General features: G+C 44.9%; 1 pseudogene; it reads right to left on the bottom strand.

Annotated features, from left to right (window-relative positions):
• Positions 1-1,439: 1,439 nt before the first annotated feature.
• Positions 1,440-2,598, bottom strand: LOC147974324 (uncharacterized; annotated as a pseudogene).
• Between the last annotated feature and the right edge of the window lie 24,026 nt (positions 2,599-26,624).

The raw sequence follows: 26,624 nt of genomic DNA, 5'->3' as shown, positions 1-26,624 counted from the left end.
GTTTCCTGCATCCATGTATGTAAAGGACAGAGACATAAAGAGAAAGATTGCATAGAGACCCTCCTGATAGGACCAGGTGGTGATTTGACTATATTGAAATACATGCAGGTGGGCCACAGGTTTGCACAAATCTTAGACTAGCCACAATGGGTAGTAACATAGAGTAGTAATATGCCCATGTTACTATTCTAAATTACTACCTCTATAATGGGGAGTAACATATGTATGATAACATGCAACACTTCATTTATTAAGATATAGACTCATCTTGCCTTGAAATGTGTGATGTTACTCATACTAGTAGTAACTAGCTATGTTACAACATGTCTCTCTTTCTTCATTTATTATTTGCCACATCATCCATTTTATCTAAATATATGTGATATTATTACTTATATTACTCCCACAATTAGAACTAGCAGGCGGTGCCAGATCTACGGGTACAACGCGCAAAAAGACTAGGGGGGGCGTGGGGAGATAGGCGTAGCGGATAGCGAGGCTATCTCCCATTCGTCGTTTGTGTGGACCCACCATCGACTGGGCAGCATGCAGCGGACATCCAAGAGTGATGTTTTGCGCCACGGAACGCAGCGAACATCCCCGAAGGTAAAAAACGGCGTCCCCCACCCCTTCATGTATAAATACCTTGGCGCGCACTAGGTCGACTCCACGCTCAAGACACCTAAGCTACCCTTTTGCACCCATACCGCACCACGCACATAGCAGTTTATTCGGGGATGACGGACGCGGCGTCGTTCAGCTTCAACGTGGAGGCCGGCGAGCTCGGGGAGGCGGCGCCGAAGAGCCGCAGGTGGGTCGAATACCTTGTGTTCGCCGTTGGCCTCGTCACCGCATCCATGTCGGTCGCCTTGGCCATCTACAAGCGGCCGGACGGCCTCTTCGTAGGCCACCAGCGCGCCTACTACGCCTCCGTTGTCGCAACCGGCGTCATGGGCCTAGCGGAGGCGTGCGCGGCGGTGCTCTGGCTGTCGGCCGGCGCAGCCGATGGCCCGCCGCAGGGGCAGCGCTTCGCACGCCGCTGCGTGATGTGCGGTTCGCTCCTGCCGCTCGTGTTCATGGCGGGCCTCGGTGGAGTCCGCATCCTCGTCAAGTAATAAGAAGGGAAGGATGGTATTGCTGCGCGCCCCTACAGATCGATCCATTCAGTCTACTTCTCGTCATGTGATACAATACAGTTGGTTTGTAGTAAACGTCAATTTATCTCTGGCCGCATCTTCTGTGCTGTACTACTAATTGATAAACGATACCATTTTGTTTCAATTTGCCCCCTTCCTGCTCTCCCTCGCGGAAATGATACCATTTTGTTTCAGTTTGCATCCTTCTTGCTCTCTCTCGGGTGTGACCTTGAACTCGTCGAAGGAGATGAGGCCGTCGTCGTTGTTGTAGACGCCCTAGATCATGCGGCTGTGCACGCGCGCCTAGATGATGCCGTCGCCGTTCAGCTCGGCCTCGGCGGCGAACCCGGCGGTCATCATGACCTTGAACTCGTCGAAGTTGATGATGCCGTCGCCGTTCAGCTCGGCCTCGGCGACGAACCCGGCGGTCATCATGACCTTGAACTCGTCGAAGGTGATGATGCCGTCGCCGTTCAGCTCGGCCTCGGCGGCGAACCCGGCGGTCACCGTGACTTTGAACTCGTCGAAGGAGACGAGGCCGTCGCCGTTCTTTTCGACGCCCTCGATCATGCGGCTGTGCACGCGCACCAGCTCGGCCTCGTCGGCAAACCCGGCGGCCATCGTGACCTTGAACTCGTCGAAGGAGACGAGGCCGTCGCCCTTCTTGTCGACGCCCTCGATCATGCGCCTGTGCACGCGCATCAGCTCGGCCTCGTCGGCAAACCCGGCGGCCATCATGACCTTGTACTCGCTGAAGGAGATGAGGCCGTGGAGCACCCGCGCCAGCTCGACGGCGGAGATGGCGCCGCTGGCGTCCGCGTCTTACACCTTGCAGGCGAGCCCGAGATCCTCCTCGTCGTCGCCCGTCGTGGTGGCGTTCAGGGCCGCCAACTCCTCCAGGCTGATGAAGCCGTCGGCGTCGGCGTCCACGTCCGCTTCCGCCATCATGCGGGACAGCTCGTCATCGGTGGCCGCGTGGCCCAGGCTCTGGGACTGCGCCGCGAGATGCCCCCGTCGCCGTTGGCGTCGAATTTGCCGAACACCCGCTCCATCTCCTCCTCCGGCGTCCGCGCCGGGGACCCAACGGACTGGTATGAATCAGCCAAGCTAGCAGATGTTGGTACTGCCGTACTGGTATGAATCAGTCAACTAGCTAGCTCATGGCTGTTCACATGCGTATTATATGCAGGCATGCATCCCACTCTCGCCGTGGACGGAGTAGACAAGTAGTCCTCGACGAGGAGTACGACCAGCCACCGGCATCCGCGTCTCATATGGTTGTTGTCGTCGTATGGCGGCCGTCTCGTACGGCCGCCGTCCACGGGGAGTTGGTCCGGCCGCGACACGTCTTGCACCTGCCCGATATGAACTTCGAGTCCGCTCGGCGGGCAACGAGGCCTGCAGCCGCCATGGCCGAGCCGTCCGACTGGCCGGTGGCGACGAGCTCCCTCGACGAGGCCATGGACTAGAGGTCGTCGCTGCATCGTGTTGTTTGGCCGCTGCCGTCGAGGCCCTTGGGCGTGTTGTCAGGCGCGTGTTTTCTGATCATTGTATTTAAAAAGTGTTAAGCAAGCCTTTCAAAAAAAAGTATTTTGAAAATGTCAATAAAGCATTTGAAATCATTTTTTTTCTTGTATAGAAATCATTTTTTTTCTTGTATGCATATAATATATAAAAAGAAGACAATGTGTATGCAAAAATGTTGTTCATGTATTTAAAAAATGTTAAACATGTATAACACAAAATGTTCCTGATGTATACCAAAAATGTAGAACATATATAAGAAAATTGAACATAAAAACATAACTTTTTGTAAAATGTTGAATGTGTATAAAAGAATGTTAAATATGTATAAAAAAATGTTCCTAATATATATTGAAGACATACTATGTGTATTAATAAAGTAGTCGTTAAACACAAAAATTTCAAAAAAACGTTAATCATCTATTTTCAAAAAGTTTAATGTATACAAACACTATGAAGCACGTACTAAAAAAATTAACTTAAAAATATAATTTTTTTTAAAATGCTGATCGTCTATTAAAAATGTTAATTGTATATTTTAAAAATGCTAAACGTGTATTTAAAATGTTTCTGATAAATACCGAATATTTACAATGTGTATGAAGAAATTTGTCATTCAACATGTATAAAAAAAACTATTAATCTAGTATCTGAAAAATGTTAATCATGTATAAAAAATCATAATGTACACAAAAATATTAATTTTGTATTTGAAAATTACTACCCATGTATAAAAAATTCTTAATTTACAACAAAAATGTAAAAATGTGTATGAAAATTTTCAACATGTGTTGAAGTAAAAGAAAGAAGAAAACCAATGAAAACCAAGGAAATCAAAGAAAGAAAGAAAAAACAAAGAAAAACTTGATGAACCAAAGAAAGAAACAAAAAGGAATGAAGAAAGAAAGAAAGAAAAGCAAACAAAACTAGTGAATACCTAGAAAGAAACAAAGGAAGAAAAGAAAAAAAATGAAAGCCATGAAAGAAACGAAGAAAATGGTGGAAAATAGAAAAACAGAAAACCATAAAAAAGAGTAACCATAAATAGAAAAAAAATAATATTAAAAATAGAGAAAAATCATAAGAAACCAGGAAAGAAAAAAGAAACCTAAAAATCATAGAAAAACGAAAGAAAAAAAATGCGAAAACCATGAATGGACAAAAAACCAGTGGATAGAATATAAAATGAAAAACCCAAAGAAAACCGGTAAGACAAAAAGAAAAAAGAAAAACAAAACAAAAACAAACAGGTCGAACGAACCTACAACTATCGCAAGCGAGCGATCGAACGTGAGCCAGCGATCTAAAAAAAGAAATGGGCTGGCTCATTTTACAACCTAGGAAGAAATGCTTCAGCGAGACAGAAGGACACTCACTATAAGCAAGACATAGTCTTCGCGACGGCAGCCACACAGCACGTACGTTGCCCTCTTCGCCCTCCAGCTTGAACTGCCGCCGGATTAGCCCATTTAAGGGCCATCACTATTCATTTTATTGTTTCCCCCTTGGTTCTTTGTTTTATTTCTTTTCTTTTGTCTACTCGGCCTCTACTCTTTAAGCTTTCTTTCTTTTGTGTGGTTTGCTTCCTTGCTTTCGTTCTGGCGGAGCTAAGTGGGGCTCAACTTAAGTGAACTAGATGATGTCCCACGCGTTGCTGTGGAAATCTTGCTAAAAGAAATGTTTAAATAGTTGCTACAAAAACATCTAAAACCAACAGAAAGAAAAATGCAATCACCCAACACATATATTGTTAGTATGAAATCTAATGCAACAACTAACTTGTAAATAATTAGCATGCATGGATTTATGGTATGGCAGAGTTACATGCATAGAGTAATGCAAAAATAAAATAAAATTACGACTTGCATCTCCTACTTGCTTGTGAGGCTGCGAACTCGAACAAAGGCAAAAAGTAAAAATAAAAAAATAAGAGTGTCGCTCGAACAATTGTCCAAACTAGGCTGGGAGCTGGCACCAGCACAGAAAATCAGCAGACGAATTGCTTGGCCTAGTATTGCATAAAGAATATAATACTCCCTCCGTCCCAAAATAAGTGTCTTAACCTTATTATAATTTTATACTAAAACTAATACAAAATTGAGACATTTATTTTGGAACAGAGGGAGCATTTGTTTTTGATAATAAGATCTGGCCATGTCTTAAAAGATCCATTGACGCAAAAGCTTTAGGGAATTTCCAGGTGATTAGCGATCGACCCACCCTGATATCAAACTTTTGATTTGAGAAGCACAAGCAAATTTAAGAAAAATATTGCTTAATTAGTAATGTGTAGTAAGAAACCAAGGGGGCAGAGAATATTATTTGAACTGTTACAAACAGGACTTCGGTACACACAGATACAGCATCCTCAGTAATATACTCATGCTCATGCTCATGCACATATATCCACTGAGAAAAGAGAAAAAAATAGACAGCAGCACTATGTATAGTATAGTTGCATGCATGCAACTCTAACCAAGCTGGCCTTACCCATACGTGCTTACTCCTGCAAGCAAGCCAGCAGTTCTTCTTTCCTACTTGACGAGTATGCGGACCCCGCCGAGGCCCGCCATGAACGCGAGCGGCAGAAAGGAAGCGCACAGGACGCAGCGGCGTGCCAGACGCGGCTGCTGCCCCTGCCGCGGGCGATCATCTGCCGCGCCGGCTGACAACCACATGACCGCGGCGCAGGCCTCCGCTAGGCCGATGATGCCGGCAGAGACGACCGAGGAGTAGTAGGCGCACCCGTGGCCGTCGAAGATGCCGGCCGGCGCCTTGTAGATGGCCAAGGCGACTGACATGGAGGCGGTGGTGAGGCCGATGATGCACACCATGCATTCCACCCACCGGCCACTCTTCATCGCCACCTCCGCGAGCTCGCCGACCTCGACATTGAAACTGAGTGCTCCATCGTCGGCCATCCCCGGACAAACTGCAGTAAAATTAGTGTGAGTAGCAGCTGGGGAAGGAGGCAGAGACGAACGTAGGAGATGGAGCCGTGTTATACAACCTGGAGTTCTCTGAGTCATCGCCCTCTTGGTGGATGTTGACTTGGAAAGGGACACTGAAGAGGCACACCGCTCCCATGGGCACTGTGTGTGTATGCACCGGATGCACAGTGGGCGCGTGATGTAGACTTCACACAACGAGTTAATTGCACAAAAGTACCACAATTCGGACATCACATGCAGATTGGTATCACGATTACTAATTTTTACATGTCAGTACCAACATTGGTCCAGATTTTTGCAAATTAGGCTAAAACGCGTATTTATATGTATTGACAGAGTATCTGACTGTTGGGGCCCGTCTATCAGGTGCCCACGTGGCATATTTTTTGCAGAAAACCCCCTTACATTGTATATAATCATAAAAATGCCCAAATTTTTTGCGGGAAAAAGGCTCCATGAGAGCCTATGTTTTTTTTTTCGCAATTTCCACCACCGAATCTGGACTGGTTTGAAAATTTCGGCCACTTGTGAACAAATAAATAAAAGAGCAGTAAAATCGGGCGCGGCCGGAACCGATCCTGCGACCTGCGGTCAACAGGCGGCACGCGCAAACCACCACGCCACACCGCAGTCTTGTTCGAATTCAGGCGTTAGCTTTCTTATACTATTGCTGAAGCGCTGGGCCGGCCCACCGAGGCCTGCATTTTTTTTTTGTTTCGCATTTAACTGGCACGCGTGTTCGAGGTAATGCCCACCGAATTGAAAAACATTACAGGTACATTCATCACTCCAACTACAAATTTAACATGTCATTCTTACATGATGTTAGAAAATATACATATGCGCCTACACATAAACAATAAGAACTACTAAATTTGTATTTCAGGAATAAATTGAAAATAGAAACATGATAAAACTATCAAAAAAATTATACAAGATATAGATTGAATGTGACTCATCATAAAAAGTACATTTAGTATGGCATGCCCGACAAGCAGGTAAATGATAAATGTATAAGAAATATATTCAATGAGAAAAACAAACATACCTAAGACAAAACTATATTTACAAAAATACTTATATTTATAAACATCATCAGATTTGGTTCCAATTTTTGTTTACACAAATTAAATAAGATGTTTTCAGTATTAAACATTCTAAAGTTCTAGCCAGCGCATCGAGCGGGCCACGTTGCTAGTTTCAAAAAAAGCTCATCGATTCAAAAATGTTCACGCGTTCAAGAAATGTTCACCAAAAATAAAAACATGTTCATGAATTCCGAAAATTGTCACCAAATCTCAAATGATGATCTTTTAATTCCAAAAATGTTCATAGTTTCAGAAAATGTTCATGTTCACTAATTTTAAAAAAGACCATGATTTCAAATAATGTTTATTATTTGGATTTTTTCATTATTCAGAAAATGTGCATGAATTTGAAAGATGTTTCCATAAATGGAAAAGAAAGAAGATAAACAAAAAGAAATAATGAAAGGAAAAAATTGAAACAAAGACAAACATAAAAATAAGAGAAGAAAAAACTAAAATGAAAAGGTAAAAAATTAAAAGGAAAAGAAAAAAGGAAAGAGAAAATAGAAATGAAAAGGGAAAAAGTTAAAAGAAAGAGAAGCCAGAAGAGAAAACAAAGAAGAGAAGAAAACCGGTTCAGGAAAGGTTGTAGAATCTATCAAAAACTGGTGGATACAGGCTCACGGGGAGGATATGTGCTGCGTATCCATGAAGAACTAAAGAATAAGAAATGCGCGCCACTTAATTGCGAAACGAAAAAAAATAATGCAGCCTCGGTGGGCCGGCCCAGCGCTTCAGGGATAGTATAAGATAATGAACACCTGTAGTCGGACGCGAGCTCCGCTGTGGCGTCGTGGTTAGCGCGTGGCGCCTGTGGACCGCAAAAAATTTGGCCATTTTTGTGATTACATACAACGTAAGGGGGTTTTCTGCAAAAAAATATGCCACGTGGGCACCTGACAGACGGGCCCCAACAGTCAGATACATTGTCAATACGTATAAATACATGTTTTAGCCTAATTTGTAAAAAACCGGATCAATGTTGGTACTGACTTGTAAAAATTAGCAATCGTGATATCAATCTGCATGTGATGCCTGAATTGTGATACTTCTGTGCAATTAACTCTCACACAACTCTCACTGTCTCACGGCGTGTGCACTAAGTGCAGATGGTTTTCCGCCACAAACGGCCAGCAGGTACGAGAATGAATTCCTGAATAGAAGAAGCGGGATTAGGAAGATTTTGTGGACAAGTTCACCGGATGAACGTAACAGGGCATATCTGATATTTGTTTGGTTCACCCTATGGCATAGTGTGGTGTTTACTGGACCGACTCTGTTCAGCTGGTGGGCCCCAACGAAGTCCCATTAGACTAATCTCTTCAGCAAAGGGTAACATAAAGTAAACAATAATGCTAGTCCTACAAAAACTTACAAATGTTAAACATAACTTTTCAAACTACTCCCTCCGTCCTATAATATAAGACGTTTTTTGACACTACACTGAGAGTATAATTCTCCCCCCCTTTAAATTCACCTGAAGTGGGCCCCTTCATTCCCTTATTACCGATCATAATTCCCCACATCAGCTTATTTGTAAAAAAAATAAGTTACCCCTTGCCTTCTGATTAAACCACTTGAACCCTCTCTTCCGTGCGCACTATTGGTTCCCATTACTATCGTTTTTATTTTTATTTGAGTTGGTTTAGTAATCAACTTTGCATTAAATCAGCGACAAATAATACAGATCGGAGGGAGTAACGCTTTTGTCTTCGTGATCAAACCATGTGTATATACTTTTTGTACATATATGTGTCACATGGTGCAATGCAAGCGAGGTGTCCAGCTATCGTACCATGTGCGGACCAACCTCTCTAGTTGGATGGCTGAGAGGACAAAGGTATCACAACCCATCAAGTTTCAAGTTCTATACGTATTTTCTCTAAATCAGGCCTTTTGACGATGTGTCTTCAGTGGGAGCAGACATTCCCGTCGATTACGGCGACGTCTGTGACAACTTCGTCAATCTCAAAATGATGTGATGGCTCAGACTTTAGGAGGTGCTCTTAAGGGTCTGGCACATGGATAACAAGTTGTGATACTCCAGTCCCTCAGATATCTCTTTATGGACTCGTTCCATGTCAAAGTCGGTCTACCCCGATCTCTCTTGACATTATCCGCACGCTTTAGCCGTTCGCTATGCACTGGAGCTTCTAGAGGACTACGTGGATATGCCCAAACCATCTCAGACGATGTTGGACAAGCTTCTCTTGAATTGGTGCTACTCCAACTCTATCTCGTATATCATCATTCCGGATTCGATCCTTCCTCGTGTGACGACCGAGGAGTAGTAGGCGCACCTGTGGCCGTCGAAGATGCCGGCCGGCGCCTTGTAGATGGCCGAGGCGACTGACATGCAGGCGGTGGTGAGGCCGATGATGCACACCATGCATTCCACCCACCGGGCCACTCTTCATCGCCACCTCCGCGAGCTCGCCGACCTCGACATTGAAACTGAGTGCTCCATCGTCGGCCATACTGCAGTAAAATTAGTGTGGATAGCAGCTGGGGAAGGGGGCAGAGACGGACGTAGGGTGCAGAAACTGCAGTAAAATGATGGAGCCGTGTTATTACAACCTGGAGTTCTGTGAGTCGTCGCCCTCTTGGTCCAGGATGTTGACTTGGAATTGGAAAGGGACATCGATGAGGCACACCGCTCCCATGGGCACTGTGTATGCACCGGGTGTACCGTGTGCGTGTGATGATGACTTCACACACCTCTCACGGCGTTGTTCACCGGGTGCACCGTGTGCGCGTGATATTGACGCCAGTGTTTCTTTTTCTTTGAGGGATCCGTTGACGCCAGTTAATACTGGGCACCGGTGTTTGCTCCACCAACGTGTCAAGGCCAAGCAACCCGCCGACAGGTGGGACCCAGAGGCAGAGGCTCGGCCGGCTCGCTCACTGCCCGGCGACCAGCACAGCCTAGGCAACCCAACTCTCAGGACACTTTCAATTCAGAACAACATTACAGACACATTCGGGCCATTTTGAATTTAAGGTGCTGTCATTTAGCCTCACGGGTGTACCAGCCACTTTCCTCCGGGCCATGACTTGATACTCTACACCTTATCGAAAAAGGTTTCAGCCCCGTTATATATATAAAGTACAGATCAATATCACCCGGTGCAAACACACGTCACCACAACACACGCACACATCCAAAGCAGGATACATAGGCACTGAGCGCGGCAACACCACCCCTAGCAGGCTAGCACTATCGTGAAGAGCCAAGCCGCATGCGACGAACCGTGGGCTCCAGCTCCAAAACAGCGCCTTCAGGAAGGATACGACACCAGAGCGCCGCCACCGCCCGATCCGAGGATCAGAGTTTCCCCTGGAGCCGCACGAAGGGCAGTGAGAGCCGCGACGACGCCTTCAAAAAGGGAACGAGCTTCGCCGTCGACGTTCCGTCCGAAGATAGAACATGTTTTCACCCCGGACAACACTCACCGCCACCGATCGCCACACCCTGGCTACCACGCCACCCATACGGCCATGGCCACCGGGCAGCACCAAGCCACGTGCTCGGCCCAAGAGCACCGCGCAACCACCACCCCCAGGGCCGCCGCCCCGGCATCCAAGACCTAGACACCATCTCACCCAAAATCCGCCACTACCCTAAACAAAGAGACAAGCAGAGAGATCCCGACTTTCCCACCCCTGAAAATCCCCTAGCGCTGAGACCCAATAAGCCGACCAAAACGGGCCTCCATAGACTCGTCCTGCCGCACCGGGCGCGGGACGAGCTCGGTCCTGCTGCACCATATGTGAGACGAGGTCAGTCCTGTTGTACCGTGTGTGGGACGAGCTCGGTCCGACGACACTGTGTGCGAGATGAGGTCGGTCCCACCGCACTGGGCATGAGACGAACGATGGACCGCAGCTGGGAGAGGGCCAGCCCTTCGAAGAAGTAGAGCCCGAACGACGAGGAGATGAAGCGAAGGTCGACACGGTCCAAGCACAGACGAGCCGACGCCGGACTAGAGCCAGCCGTCGCCGCGGGCAGAGCCACCGATCTACCGTGTAGCCGTCGCGCCGCCGGACGACCGTCGCAAGGACCATACAGCACCGCAGCCGCCCACGGCCGGAGCAGCAACCATGCCGGGCCGATGCCCCAACCCGCGCCGCCCGCCGGAAAAACGCAGATCTGGCCGGCATGCTCCGCCACCACCTCCGCATCCCACCAGTCCAAGACCCGAACCTCGGCTCCGCATCTGGCAACAAACCACAACCAGCACGCCTCGATGGACGGCTGGAAAGGCCCCTCATTTCCCTTCCCCCGGCACACCTGCAACGCGCCTCTGGACGCCAGATCCCCCGACCACCGGAGGCGGAGCAGCCCGCCAAGGACGACACATGCGCTGGGGGAGCCCTGGATGGCCGGATCTGGCTCCAGCCAGTCGAAACCGTGAGAAGGTCGAGGAAGAAGCCGTCTGCTACGATATTGTGTCTTAGTCTTTTCGATGACATCCTATTCAGTAAAACCTGGGCAGAGACCAGTGTAAAGTTAAAAGCTCCAAGTGCGAGTTTGGATAGAAACAACTCTGTTACCTTGGGCACGTCATCAGTGACGTGACCAAGGTGTAGCGACCGACCCCAGCAAAATCCGCGCGGTATAGGAGTGGACTACACCCACTGGCGCCAAGGAGGTACGTCGATTCCTTGGTCTGGCGGGATACTACCACATATTTGTTCGTGGGTTTGGAGTGATTGCCAGCCCCTGTTCAACCTGTTAAAGAAGGGGGCGCCGTTCATTTGGAAAAAACAACACAGAACAAGCTTGAGCTTTCTAGCTCTTGAAACAACAGCTCATTTCCACTTGACGCCTTGCTCTACCGAATTCTCAAAGACCTTCTCGATTGAAACAAACGCATGCGATAGGGGCATTGGTGCAGTGCTCCAACAGAATGGACATCCTATATCATTAATGAGCAAAAGCTTAATCGTCAGGTATCAAGGATTGTCCACATATGAAAAAGAATACTTGGCAATTGTCGATGGTTATCGACCAGTGGAGACCTACTTGCAGCACAGGGAGTTCATCATGCTCACATATCAGAAGAGTCTCACACATTTTGAAGAGCAACGTTGACCACCTCGTTGCAGCAGCGGGCGTTCACATAATTGTTGGGATTGCAGTACATCATCCGTTACAAAAGAAGGGTCTGAGAACACTGTAGTTGATGCCTTGCCCCGTGCCGCTCTTGAGGAAACTCTCTTTGCAGTTAGTTCTTGCCAGTCATGGATGGAGGATGTTGCAGCCAGCTACAACTGTAACCCTCAAGCGTCGAAGCTGCTAGAACAGTTGTCGATCAGACCGGATCCCAAGGGCCGTTTCACGCTGCATCAAGGCATTTTACGTTTCTGTGGTCGCATATGGCTGGGTGGGTCAACATCTATGCAGCAAAGCATCATCTCAACCTTCCATGACATCCTCTTGGGAGGACACTTAGGCTTTCCGGCAACTTTAAAAAATGTTCACCGCCTCTTTCACTAGTAGAAAACGGGCCTATTGTCCTGGTTTATAAGAACTTTTTGTCCCGGTTCCTGAACCGGGACTAAAGGGTCGTTACTAATGCCCTGACCCTTTAGTCCCGGTTCTAACCAGAACCGGGACAGATGGGCCTCCACGTGGCCGGTGCACCGAGCCCAGGCAGGAGGGCCTTTGGTCCCGGTTGGTGGAACCAACCGGGACCAATAGGCATCCACGCGTCAGCATTTCTGTGGCTGGAGTTTTTTTTTGAAAGGGCTTGTTTAGGGGTTTTGGGGGTTAATTTAGTTTGTTATTAGCTAGCTAATAGAGAGAAGTGTCCTCTCTTATATCTCCGTGCTTGGTTTATACCAACGCTATGCTATGCCTAAACATGGCTTAGATTGAAGTGAAGGCAACATATGTGGTGCATGTCGAAAGTAATACTAATGAATCCTAACTTGATCAAGTTTGGATTAGTACTACTTTCGACATGCACCACATGCATGTTGCCTTCACTTCAATCCAATCCATGTTCATTTCACCCACTGATATATATATATATATATATATATATATATATATATATATATATAATAACTCTTCATGCTCACATCATGCATCATCATAATAATAAGTCCTACTAATCATCATGATAGAACTTCTACTCGTTATTAATAACAAGTCATACGATCATCATCCTCATAGTCATCGAACCCAACCCTACTTAATTGTTCTTAGCACATGATTATCAGTATTAGGTAGGACCTAAATACCCTCTTTAAGATAAAATAGCATAAAACAGTATAGACCCTGACTCTCCATTATGGAGAATGGAGATCATCCTGTCTCCAATTCTTGCGCCGCGCTTCCTTTTGCGTCCAAGAACCTCTTTACGAGTGTCCATACATTTTTTTCATTCTCTGATTTGCATGTCTCCACTTTTTTAGAAATCCGGTATGGACAGTTGAGATTCGTAGGATGACCTGGATATATGTTCAAAACATCAAGGCGACCATGCTCATACATCAGATGAGGCACACAATCGTCTGGGATTATCTGTTGAAAAACATAATAATAACTTCATAGTTAGCAATGAAGTACTAGTTTTATATAGAAGTATGCAAAAGATGCACGTATGTCGTAATAGTAAAAAATCTTACCAGGGTATCTCCATAGTAGTTACCGTAGTTCAACACGTGCACTAGTGGCACGTATTGACCATAATGTTGAGGAGTTCGATTGTAGATATTGTAATTCTCAAGATCATTACAAAATCCAACCAGATGATTTTACTCCTTGTAAGTTAACTCAGAGCCATCGGTGTAGTAAGTTCTATCTACCATCTTCTGCACATTCTTTGATACTTCAAAATAAGCTGTCAATGGAAATAAGCTGTCAACTATTTTGAAATGAACAATATAAATTAGTTAATAATTAACTATGTTTGAGAAACTCACATAGCGGTAGAACTGGAGGCGTATCAACAAGGACCCAAATGTCCATATTGTCTTGCTCGATTTCAGGATCACCAAGATCCATGGTGACAAGCATACCCTCATCAAAACCATACAATTTGCAAAATGCTTCCCAATTTTTGCAACCAAAATGGTTTACACTCTCAGCATTATACAACTTTACTTCAAAATCCACATCATGATGGGTCCTTAGATGAATTTTCTTCGTTTCAAAATTTTCATGGTCTTCAAAATCCATCCTCTCCAAGACATAGCGTCTTGCATGGCATGGAATAAACTATACTCGAATTGTAAAAGATGAAAATTACACGTTGAAATAGTTGAAGTCATGCTTAATTATGAAAAAAACACTTGTCGTCGTTGCGTACCGTTTCAACTTCGAAGGTCTCCTCGGGCTTAATGCTGAAGCGCCGATCATCGTCTAGGTGAGGCCTGTCGCACAGACCTCGATCGTCGTGGCACCAGTCGCACTCCCCCGGGAGACTTCTGTCGTCCGATGATGACATTTCCTACGTTCATAATTCAAAGATTAAACATGTACAATTAAATATATATATATGTACTATAAAAACTAAATTAAATCATTATTATTCAACTAATCATATGCATATGCCTTGCATAGTGCTCTCCAATTTGAGCATTCAATAAGAAAAATCAAATCGCAAAATAAAGTAGTATTCAAATTAGGATGCATTCAATTATAAGAAAAAAACTACATCATCTCCATGTGTCCGTACATCGTCGAATATTATCACTAATACACGTCGAATACTATCATACATATCGCCAGTACAGCTAGAACCGTAGCGCCCGACGGGTATCGGCGCGGGCGGTGGACACCAAAAGGGAAGGAACCATCACAGGATCATAGCTCCAGTGAGATCCCTGAAGAACCTGCCAGGTATTCTTGAACCTGCCCTCCAACGCAACCATGTAGCGACGGACGTGCTGGTCCTCGTCGCTGACACAGTGACGTACCACCTCCGCGGTGTCCGGAAGCCTCGGCACCGTCACTGGCCCACGCGACCGCCATCAAACAAGGATCGGGTCAACGACGGGCTGACTCCTCACCAAGCTACGCCCCCCGGAAGGTAGCGCCTCCCAGTACCAACCCGGCGGAGCCCAGTCCCGGACATGGCCCATCTGGTCAAGTAGGTGCCGTCCTCCGCCGACTCGACGACGAGGATGCGGGATAGGCATCGTCCACGTCGATGCGGGAATAATTGCTTTAACTAAAAAAATAAACTAGTTCTATTAATTTTCTTGCTAAAAATAAACTACTTCTATAATAAAATAAACCAGTTTTATTAAATCAACTTGTTCAACTACTAAGCACTTACTATAAATAGAATAAAGTAGTACTTACTAAAAATAAACAAGTTTACCTAGTTCTAACTAATTCCATTAAACACTTTCTAAGTAGTACTTACTAAAAGTTATCGGGGAGGGGGGTATATCGACAACGACATACCCGATAACAAAAATAAGAAGAGGAAGAAGAAGAAAAAAAAGAGGAGAAGAAGAAAGGAATAGAGGAGGAGATCGAAGAAAAAAAAGGAAAAAAAAGGAGAAGAAGAAGGAATAGAGGAGAAGAAGAAGGAATTCCTTCTTCTTCTTCTCCTCTTTTTTTTCTTCTTTTTCATCTTCTTATTTATTTCTCCTCTTCTTCCTCTCCTCTTCTTCTTCTTCTTCTTCTTCTTCTTCTTCTCCTTCTTCCTCTTCTTATTTTTTCTGTTTTCTCTCCTTCTTTTTCTTCTAAATATGAACATATACATAAATGAATTTGATCATACATAATTTTCAGATTCCTACACAATATGAACATATACATAAATTGACAAAGAAAATTCTATGAACAAAAAAATCATAAAAATTTTATGAACAAAATTACAACAGAAAAAAATCATAAAAAATCTATGAACAAAATAACAACAGAAAAAAATCATAAAAAATCTATGAACAAAATTACAACAGTAAAAAATCATAAAAAATCTATGAACAAAATTACAACAGAAAAAAAAACATAAAAAATCTATGAAAAATTGACATATTCTTTGCATATGAACATACAAACATTTGCATATTCAACAATAATATTACCAAAAAAAATTTAAACTACACATCTAAATTAATACAACTAAATTAATTAACTACACATCCAAATTAATACAACTAGTGCGGCGGCTGCCATTACAGGGAGGAGGAGGAGGGGATCGGGGCGGCACTCACAGGGTGCGCGCGCGACGGCGACGAGGAGGAAGGGCCGGCAGCGTCGGGGCAGGGGCGGCGCGGGGCAGTGACGGCGTCGGGGCGGGGCGGGGCGGGACGGCGTCGGGGCGGGGCGGCGCGTCGGAGGCAGGGCGACGACGGCGACGGCGAGGCAGACGACGGGCAGCCTGGCGGCGTCGCGGCGAGAGAATGAGGAATAGAACACAAAAATTCACAAGTCCTCGTTATATAGACGAGGCATTGGTTCCGGTTCATGGCAACAACCAGAACCAATGCCACCCTTAGTCCCGGTTGGTGCCACCAACCGGGACCAAAGGCCACTTTTCGGCAGCCCAAAGGGCGGGAAGTGGCGGCCTTTGGTCCCGGTTGGTGCCACCAGCCGGGACTAAAGGGGGGCATTGGTCCCGGTTGGTGCCACGAACCGGGACCAAAGCACCCTTTAGTCCCGGTTGGTGGTACCAAAGGCCTTGTGCTGCCCCGCGCCAAATCTTTTGTCCCACCTCGCTAGCTGAGGGAGCTCGAGAGTGGTTTATAAGCGCTGCTGCGCCTTCCCTCTCGAGCTCCTCTAAAATGCAGGCTTTCGGGCCTAACCCTGTGCAATGTGCCTGTGGGCCTACTGGGCCTCCTGCGGGCCTGAATCCTGGCCCATGGTACGGTTTCTAGTCGTATTCAGGCCGTGGGGGCCAAGTAGGTGGCACCTTTTTTTGTTGTTTTCTTTATTTTATTTTGTTTCTACTTACAACAAAATACTTATTGTTGCTATTTTTTCCAGTTTTTTGTTTTGTTTTCTGCATTATTTATTTTCTTTTGTTTTTTGCTTTATTTTTTAATTCTTTATGCTTTTAGTTTTAGAAAAATTATAAACTTTTTATTAATGCCATTACTTTTCAAATTTGAAAACACTTTTTTTGTTTTCTTTGTTGCTTTATTTATTTTATTTTGTTTCTACTTGTAACAAAATACTTATTGTTAATATAAGTATTTTTTTCCAGATTTTTTGTTTTGTTTTTTGCATTATTTATTTTCTTTTGTTTTTTACTTTATTTTTTAATTCTTTATGCTTTTAGTTTTAGAAAAATTATAAACTTTTTGTTAATGCCATTACTTTTCAAATTTGAAAACACTTTTTTTGTTTTCTTTGTTGCTTTATTTATTTTATTTTGTTTCTACTTATAACAAAATACTTATTGTTAATATAAGTATTTTTTCCAGATTTTTTGTTTTGTTTTCTGCATTATTTATTTCTTTTGTTTTTTGCTTTATTTTTTAATTCTTTATGCTTTTAGTTTTAGAAAAATTATAAACTTTTTGTTAATGCCATTAGTTTTCAAGTTTGAAAACACTTTGTGTATTATATTTACTATCTACAATCTTTCTCCACAGAGATACCAAAAATTATAAACTTTCTGTTAGTGGCAATCTTTTATCTTGTCCGCGCAATTGTTGCAGAACGCTGATATTGCGTCCTCGTCATGGCAATCTTTTATCTTGTCCTTGATGAGGAATCTGGCCCAAAGCGGCGATGCGATCTAGGAGTTAGTTCAAAGACGAAAACTCTGCCGGATCTATCTGCTTGGAGTGCTCGGAGTTGATGCGAAGGGGGTTTTCGATGGCCCGAGAGGTCATCGTCGGCTCAACGGCCGAACGAGCGATCATAGTAAAGCCGCCCAGCCGGAGAGTTTGGCCTGGGGCCAGAGCTCCCCCGGAGGTGATGTTGTCTTTAAGGACAAGGCGAGCCATCGAGCCTTTCATCGACGGCACAGTGGATCTCTCAATGAAAGCACCACATTCGGTGTCAAAACCGGCGGCTCTCGAGTAGGGGGCCCCGAACTGTGCGTCTAGGATCGATGGTAACAGGAGACGAGGGACACGATGTTTACCCAGGTTCGGGCCCTCTTTATGGAGGTAATACCCTACTTCCTACTTGATTGATCTTGATGAATATGAGTATTACAAGAGTTGATCTACCACGAGATCGTAATGGCTAAACCCTAGAAGTCTAGCCTGTATGACTATGGTAATGAGTATCTCCTTTTCGGACTAACACCTCCGGTTTATATAGACATGGGGGGGGATATAGGGTTACATGGAGTCAGTTAAATTATTGTTGAGCCTATATCCATGATCATTGCCTTGGATATCGTTATAGCTCTGCGCTTTTCTACCAATTGCTCAACAATAATTTGTTCACCCACCGTATGTTTCTTTCAAGAGAGAAGCCTCTAGTAAAACCTATGGCCCCGGGGTCTATTTTCTATCATATTATTTTAGGATCTATAAAATCAAAAACTCAAAAATACCTTGCTGCAATTTATTTATCTTTACCTTATTTTACAAGTTTACTTATCTTTTATACCTATCTCTAACAGATCTCAAATTATAAACTTTTTGTTAATGCCATTAGTTTTCAAATTTGAAAACACTTTGTGTATTATATTTACTATCTACAATCTTTCTCCACAGAGATACCAAAAATTATAAACTTTCTGTTAGTGCCATTAGTTTTCAAATTAGAATAGTTAAAATTTGAATTCTTTGAAATTTGTGTGAATCTCGAGTTTGTGATTAACTTTACTAAAAAAATGAACATAGATGCGCCTATAGAGAAAATTCAACCTAAATTCATAATCAATTTCTATGAATTTCAGAGAAATTCATTATGAATTTAGGTCAAATTTCCTGTATAGGGGCATCTATTTTTATTTTGAGAGGAGCTCAACAAGGCAGAGAGGGACGGGCTTATAAACCAGTGTGGGCGCCCTTCGGTTGGCGAGGTGGGACTAAACTATGAATCGCAACGAGGACCAACCATTTAGTCCCGGTTGGTGGCATGAACCGGGACTAAAGGGGACCTATTGGTCCCGGTTCATGCCACCAACCGGGACCGGTGGTGGTGGGCCAGGAGCGAGGCCCATTGGTCCCGGTTCGTCCCACCAACCGGGACCAATAGGTCCAGACGAACCGGGACCAATGGCCCACGTGGCCCGGGAGGCCCCCTGGGCTCACGAACTGGGTCCAATGCACCCATTAGTCCCGGTTCTGGACTGAACCGGGACTAATGGGCTTACCCGGCCTGAACCTTTGCCCCCTTTTCTACTAGTGTTTGCCTGGCCCAACATGAAAACACATAGTCTTCAGTGCATGCGTCGTTGTTCGATATGTCAACAAGCCAAGCCCGATAAAGATTCCGACCTAGCCTGGGACATGATCACGATGGACTTTATCGAGGGGCTCCCGCAATCAGGCAAGTTCAATTGTCTCTGGGTCATGGTGAACAAGAGCACTAAATTTTCTCACTTCCTTCTCCTTGCACACCCCCCTATATTGCATCCAAGGTTGCTCTGCTGTATATGAACATTGTCTACAGAATCCATGGCTTCCCAGGGTCCATCATCTCTGATTGTGACCCAGTCTTCACCAGTCAGTTTTGGCAAGAATTGTTTAAGTATGTCGGTGCCAAGCTTCATATGAGCACGACCAATCACCCCCATATAGATGGCCACGGAACGAGTCAATCAATGCGTCGAAACCTACCTAGGGTGTTTTACTCACACATGTCTGCGTTGATGGAGCTTCTAGGTGCCGCTAGCCCAATTCTCGTACAATTCAACCGATCACTCAAGCATTGGGATGTCTCCTTTCAAGGCCATGTTTGGACATGACCCAAGACACTGGGCATCACGTCCACAAGCTCCTGCTCAGTGTCGGCGCTCCACTCTTGGTTGGATGAACTTGCGGTGATCCAAGAACTATTACAACAGCATCTCAATTGCGCCAGGCTACATGAAGCAGCAAGTGGACAGGAAGCACCCCCCCTCCCGCACATTTGAAGTTGGCGATGCTGTCTTCCTCAACCTACAGCTTTACGTGCAAACATCCGTCGCCGAACGAGTGAACCACGAGCTCTCTTTCAAGTACTTCGGGCCATTCCCAGTCATCGCCAAAGTCAAAGATGTGGCTTACAAACTAGAACGGCTGCCGCACTCCCAAGTACATCCTATATTCCACGTGTCCCAACTCCGTCGATGCTTGAGACCTAGTATGGAATCCTCTCCAAACCTTCTGAACTCTTCTAATTTTTTTATGGTGCCAGTCGCAATCTGAAAGTGCTAATTATCGACTAGAGGGGGTGAATAGGCGATTTTTATGAAAGTCTTCAAGACAAGCAGTTAAAACAGTAACTAAGAAGAATACATCGGAAGATAAACTACACTAGCCATGCAAGAGTGTCAAAATACAATACAGGTGATGGACAAAGACAAGTAGCGGCTAGGTAAAACAGATAAGAATTGGAAGATAGTGTGAAGACAAATATGCAATCAGAGTGAATGTCTTCACACAATGTCTTCAAACAGAACAGACAAGCAAAGACTTCGTGAAGCTAAACTGTAATTAAAGGAGTGAAGTGATAGAACCAGTTGCTTGATGAGGACAAAGATTTGATAGATCAGTTCCAGTTGCTATGACAACTGTATGTCTAGTTAGGGAGGCCGAGCTTGTAAATTTACAATCATTTGAAGAATGTCCGAAAAACATCACGTTCAACATAGGGTGTCTGGGTAGAGCAGAAGGCTATATGGATATCAACGACTACTCACATATGGTTTTTTCTTCTTCGGATCTTCACACATATACGACCGCACAATTATGTGTTTAATATCCAAAGTGTGTGTGACTAGCAGTGGAAGAGGTATTGTGACCGGATGAGCCATTAACATAGGTGTTATGATTGAACTGGCGAGGCAAAAATACTGGGTGAAAGCTATATGCGAGACATAATTGATATGAACACTATAAAATGTATGTCCACGTTGCAACATATGGTCGGTTAGCTTTTTTTTTGTGGAGAGTATGGTCGGTTAGCTGACGGTCGTTATATTTGAGTTATGAAACTCCGGTCAGCAGAAGATCTTAAAAAAACACAACCAATCACCAAAACCCACTAGTAGAAAAAGGGTCAAACGTGAAGCACATTAGTGTCGGTTTGTATTTGAGCCGGCACTAATGTATACATTAGTGCCGGTTCCAACGGCTAGCCGGGCCGCTTTCATTAGTACCGGTACTAATGAGAGTGGTGGCAGGATGTTGTCAGAATGGGCCCCTCCAGCCCCTTTAGTACCGGTTCTTGGCACAAACCGGTACTAAAGGTCGTCCTACATAAACCCTTCGTCCACCCGAGCTCGCTCTGTTCTTCCCCTTTCCCCTCTCCTCTCTGTTCTTCCCCTCTTTCTCTCGAGCTCATCACACATTTTGCCCAAAATTTGTCAAGATTTGAAGGCCCCCATCCATTCAAATGATCACAAAGGTTAGCAACTTTGTCCTTTCATCTCTCATTGCTAGATTAGCTCTTGCAATGCTTTATATAGTGATTAATTTGTGAGTTTAGTAATTTGGGAGGATATATATACATATGCTAGTATTTGATTTATATGCAATCTGAGGTCAAAAATAACACTTAGTTTGCATATGTAGGTGTGGTTTACTTAGTGCCTTCTAAATCTCCATCGTAGCCACCGTCGATCGCCCGCACCGTCCCGTCGCCGGCACCACCTTGTGGTGAGCCTCTTGTTCATGAAATTTTATATAAAAATTGATGTTTGTGTGATTTGGATATATAGTTACTCGTATAATTATCTTACCCGTACGTTGTTTGTTATACATATAGTGCCATGGTTTTGATATCCATCCCCGTCGGCCCTAGTCCTTGTTATGATTGGGATGTGGTATGTATATTCTCTTTTAAAACTAGTTGCATTTCGTGTTTATGACAAATTATGCCCATCAAGTTGACATAGAATTTTTTTCTAGGAGGTATGTGAACCGGAAATTCCAACCGACCCTATTGCCGAGAGGTTAAATTTAGTTGAAAGAGAAAACGAGTACTTGAAAGAAAAGTTGAAAAGAATTGAGGGGGAGAAGATGGAATTGGAGTTGCATGTTGCCGATGTCGTCGATGATCACAAGATCAAGATGGAGAAAATGCGCTTGAAGATTAGAAAGATTAGAAAATATGCCATCGATAGTGAGGCTTGGTATCATTATGCTGTTGGATCCATTGTTACCTTAGTTGCGATCTTGATCGTATTTGTTGTTGCATTTAAATGCTTTAGCTAGAGAGTTATTTGTTTGTTGCATTTAAGTGTTGTATGAACTTTATGTATGAACTTGTATTAATTTGGTCTATTCGGTGTTGTGTAATGAAGATGAGCCGGCAATGGATGTACGATGACCGATGCTCTCCCCAGTTCGTTGAGGGCGTGCATACTTTTCTGCTTGCGGCTGAGGCAAACAAGCGGGCGAATGGTTTTATGCCTTGTCCATGTGCTCGCTGTAAGAATGGTCACAATTACTCTACGTCAAGAACCATTCACGTCCACCTGTTTAAGTCCGGTTTCATGCCCCATTATAATGTTTGGACCAAGCACGGAGAAAGAGGGGTTATGATGGAAGACAATGAAGAAGAAGAGGACGACGACAGCTATCCTGGCCATGGGTTCCCTGAATACGATGATACAATAATGGGGGAAGAAGCTGAGCCGGTAATGCGGGAAGAAGCTGAGCCGGCAACGCGGGAAGAAGCTGAAGAAGAGGCATCAGATGAGCCCATTGATGATCTAGGTCGGGCCATTGCCGATGCAAAGAGAAACTGCGCAAGTGATTTGGAGAAGAAGAAGTTGCAGCGCATGTTAGAGGATCACAAAAAATTGTTGTACCTGAATTGCGTAGGTGACAAGAAAAAGCTGGGCACCACACTGGAATTGCTGCAATGGAAGGCAGAGAATGGTGTATCTGACAAGGGATTTGGAAAGTTGCTGGTAATGATAAAGGATATGCTTCCAAAGGACAACGAATTGCCCGAGAGTACGTACGAAGCAAAGAAGGCTGTCTGCCCTCTAGGGTTAGAGGTGCAGAAGATACATGCATGCCCTAATGATTGCATCCTCTACCGTGGTGAGTACGAGGATTTGAACGCTTGCCCGGTATGTGGTGCATTGCACTATAAGATCAGCCACGATGACCCTGGTGATGTCGAGGGCCGGCGCCCCAGGAAGAAGATTCCTGCCAAGGTGATGTGGTATGCTCCTATAATACCACAGTTGAAACGTTTGTTCCAAAACAAAGAGCATGCCAAGGTGATGCGATGGCACAGAGAAGACCGTAAGAAAGACGGAAAGTTGAGAGTACCCGCTGACGGGTCGTAGTGGAGAAAAATCGAAAGAAAGTACGGGAAGGAGTTTGCAGATGATGCAAGGAGCGTATGGTTTGGTCTAAGCGCAGATGGCATTAATCCTTTTGGGGAGCAGAGCAGCAACCATAGCACCTGGCCTGTGACTCTATGTTTGTATAACCTTCCTCCTTGGTTGTGCATGAAGCGGAAGTTCATTATGATGCCAGTGCTCATCCAAGGCCCTAAGCAACCCGGCAACAACATTGATGTGTACCTAAGGCCATTAGTTGAAGAACTCTTACAACTGTGGAATGGAACAGGTGTACGTGCGTGGGATGAGCACATGGGGGAAGAATTTGACCTAAAGGCGTTGCTGTTCGTGACCATCAATGATTGGCCTGCTCTCAGTAACCTTTCAGGACAGACAAACAAGGGATACCGCGCATGCACGCACAGTTTGGACGATACCGACAGTATATATTTGGCTAATTGTAAGAAGAATGTGTACCTGGGACATCGTCGATTTCTTCCGAGCAGGCATCCCGTAAGAAAGAAAGGCAAGCATTTCAAAGGTGAGGCGGATCACCGGACGAAGCCTGGCCACCGTACTGGTGCTGATGTACATGATATGGTCAAGGATTTGAAGGTGGTCTTTGGAAAGGGTCCTGGTGGACAACCTGTTCCGAATGACGCTGACGGACGCGCACCCATGTGGAAGAAGAAATCTATATTTTGGGACCTGCCCTATTGGAAACACCTAGAGGTCCACTCCGCAATCGATGTGATGCACGTGACGAAGAATCTTTGTGTGACCCTGCTTGGTTTCTTGGGCGTGTATGGGAAGACAAAAGATACACCTGAGGCACGGGAGGACCAGCAACGTATGAACGGAAAAGAGGGCATACATCAGGGTCATGCAAGCTACACTCTTACCAAAGAAGAGAAGGAAATCTTCTTTGAATGCCTGCTCGGTATTAAGGTACCGTCTAGCTTCTCGTCTAATATAAAGGGAATAATAAACATGGCAGAGAAAAAGTTCCAGAACCTAAAGTCTCATGACTGCCACATGATTATGACGCAACTGCTTCCAGTTGCATTGAGGGGGCTTCTACCGGAAAATGTTCGATTAGCCATTGTGAAGCTATGTGCATTTCTCAATGCAATCTCTCAGAAGGTAATTGATCCAGAAATCATACCAAGGTTACAGAATGATTTGGTGCAATGTCTTGTCAGTTTCGAGTTGGTGTTCCCACCATCCTTCTTCAACATCATGACGCACGTCCTAGTTCACCTATGCGAGGAGATTAACGTTTTGGGTCCTGTATTTCTACACAATATGTTCCCCTTTGAGAGGTTCATGGGAGTCTTAAAGAAATATGTTCATAACCGTGCTAGGCCAGAAGGAAGCATCTCCAAGGGCCGTCAAAATGAGGAGGTCATTGAGTTTTGTATTGACTTTATTCCTGACCTTAAGCCGATTGGTGTTCCTGAATCGCGGCATAAGGGCAGACTGGATGGAAAAGGCACGCTAGGAGGGGAACAAATAATATGTATGGACGGACATTCTCTCACTGAAGCACACTACACAGTTCTACAGAATTCCGCCTTGGTGGCTCCGTATATGGATGAACACAAGAATTTTCTACGCTCCAAACACCCGGAGCGGTCTGATGACTGGATTACACGTGAACAAACCAGGAGTTTCGCCAGCTGGTTGCAAGCACGTACCATGCATGACACCTCTATTGAAGATGACCTGTACTTGCTGTCCCAGTTACCATCTTCGAATATAATGACTTTCAAAGGGTACCAGATAAATGGTAATACATTTTACACGATCGCCCAAGATAAGAAGAGCACCAACCAAAACAGTGGTGTCCGCTTTGATGCAGAAACCAAGACGGGAAAGGAAACATATTATGGTTATATACAGGACATATGGGAACTTGACTATCGACATGGTTTGAAGGTCCCTTTGTTTCGGTGCAAATGGGTCAATATGACACGAGGCGGGGTAACGGAAGACCCGCAGTACGGAATGACAACAGTGGATCTCAACAATCTTGCGTATGCAGACGAACCATTCGTCCTAGCCAATGATGTGACACAGGTTTTCTATGTGAAGGACATGTCTACCAAGCCAAGAAAAAGAAAAGATAAGGAAGCGAATGCATCGTACGATGAGCCAAAGCGGCACATAGTTCTTTCTGGGAAGAGAAACATCGTGGGAGTGGATGACAAGACAGACAAGTCAGAAGATTATGAAAAGTTTGATGAAATTGCTCCATTCACAGTGAATATTGACCCGAGCATCCCGTTAAATGATGAAGATTTTCCATGGTTACGGTGCAAAGGGACACACGCGAAGAAAAAGTTTCACACCCAAAGATCTGGGATGTGATCGGCTTCACTAGCTATCATCACTTTCTTCTGTGTTTCACACCCAGAAGGGAATCTCTGTAATAGTTAGGGTAGTTAATTATGTGTTTTGGCATTTGAAACGCGAAGAAATTTTATGTGCAAACAAATTCTTTCATGCCTTTACTGATTTTTAAAGTTAAGTTATTCACAAACTAGTGATTCACACTAATTTCAAATAATTCAAAATTTAAACTATTCAAATTTGAAAACTACGGGCACTAACAGAAAATTTGTAATTTTTTGTACCTAAAGCAAAAATATTCACAAAGAAACTCTAAATACACAAAAAAAACTCAAAAATAAATAAAGCAAAAAAAAGCCCGCCTACTAGGCTAGAGCGGCCTGCATACGACTAGAAACCCAACCCGTTGTTGGGCCAGGATGCAGGCCCGCAAAGGCCCGGTAGGCCCACGGGGCAGCACAGCACAGGTAGGCCCAGAAGGCCTGCATTTGAGAGGAGCTCGAAGGAGCAGCCGCGGCTGGGTTTATAAACTAGTGCGGCTGCCCTTCGCTAGGCGAGGTAGGACTAAACTTTGCGCCCCTCGCCTGGCAGCGCACCCCCCTTTAGTACCGGTTCGTGGCACGAACCGGTACTAAAGGGGGAGCCTTTAGTACCGGTTGGAGCCACCAACCGGTACTAAAGGGGGTCGCTTCCCGCCGCTTGGCCTGGCCAAAACAGGCCTTTAGTACCGGTTGGTGGCTCCAACCGGTACTAAAGGTGTCCCCTATATAAGAAACACTTCGAAAATTTTTAGTTTCTCATCTCCCACTTCTCTGTGCCGCCGCCCCGTCCCGCGCCGTCGCCGCCCCCGTCGCGCCGTCCCCGTCGACTCCGCGACGCTGAAGGAAATATGCCCTAGAGGCAATAATAAAGTTATTATTTATTTCCTTATATCATGATAAATGTTTATTATTCATGCTAGAATAGTATTAACCGGAAACATAATACATGTGTGAATACATAGACAAACTTAGTGTCACTAGTATGCCTCTACTTGACTAGCTCGTTAATCAAAGATGGTTATGTTTCCTAACCATAAACAAGGTGTTGTTATTTGATTAACGAGGTCACATCATTAGGTGAATGATCTGATTGACATGACCCATTTCATTAGCTTAGCACCCGATCGTTTAGTATGTTGCTATTGCTTTCTTC

This window comes from Triticum urartu, chromosome 4A, assembly GCF_056163025.1.
Source record: "Triticum urartu cultivar PI428250 chromosome 4A, HENAU_Tu73, whole genome shotgun sequence".
NCBI lineage: Eukaryota > Viridiplantae > Streptophyta > Magnoliopsida > Poales > Poaceae > Triticum > Triticum urartu.
This window is presented reverse-complemented; position numbering and strand designations above follow the sequence as displayed.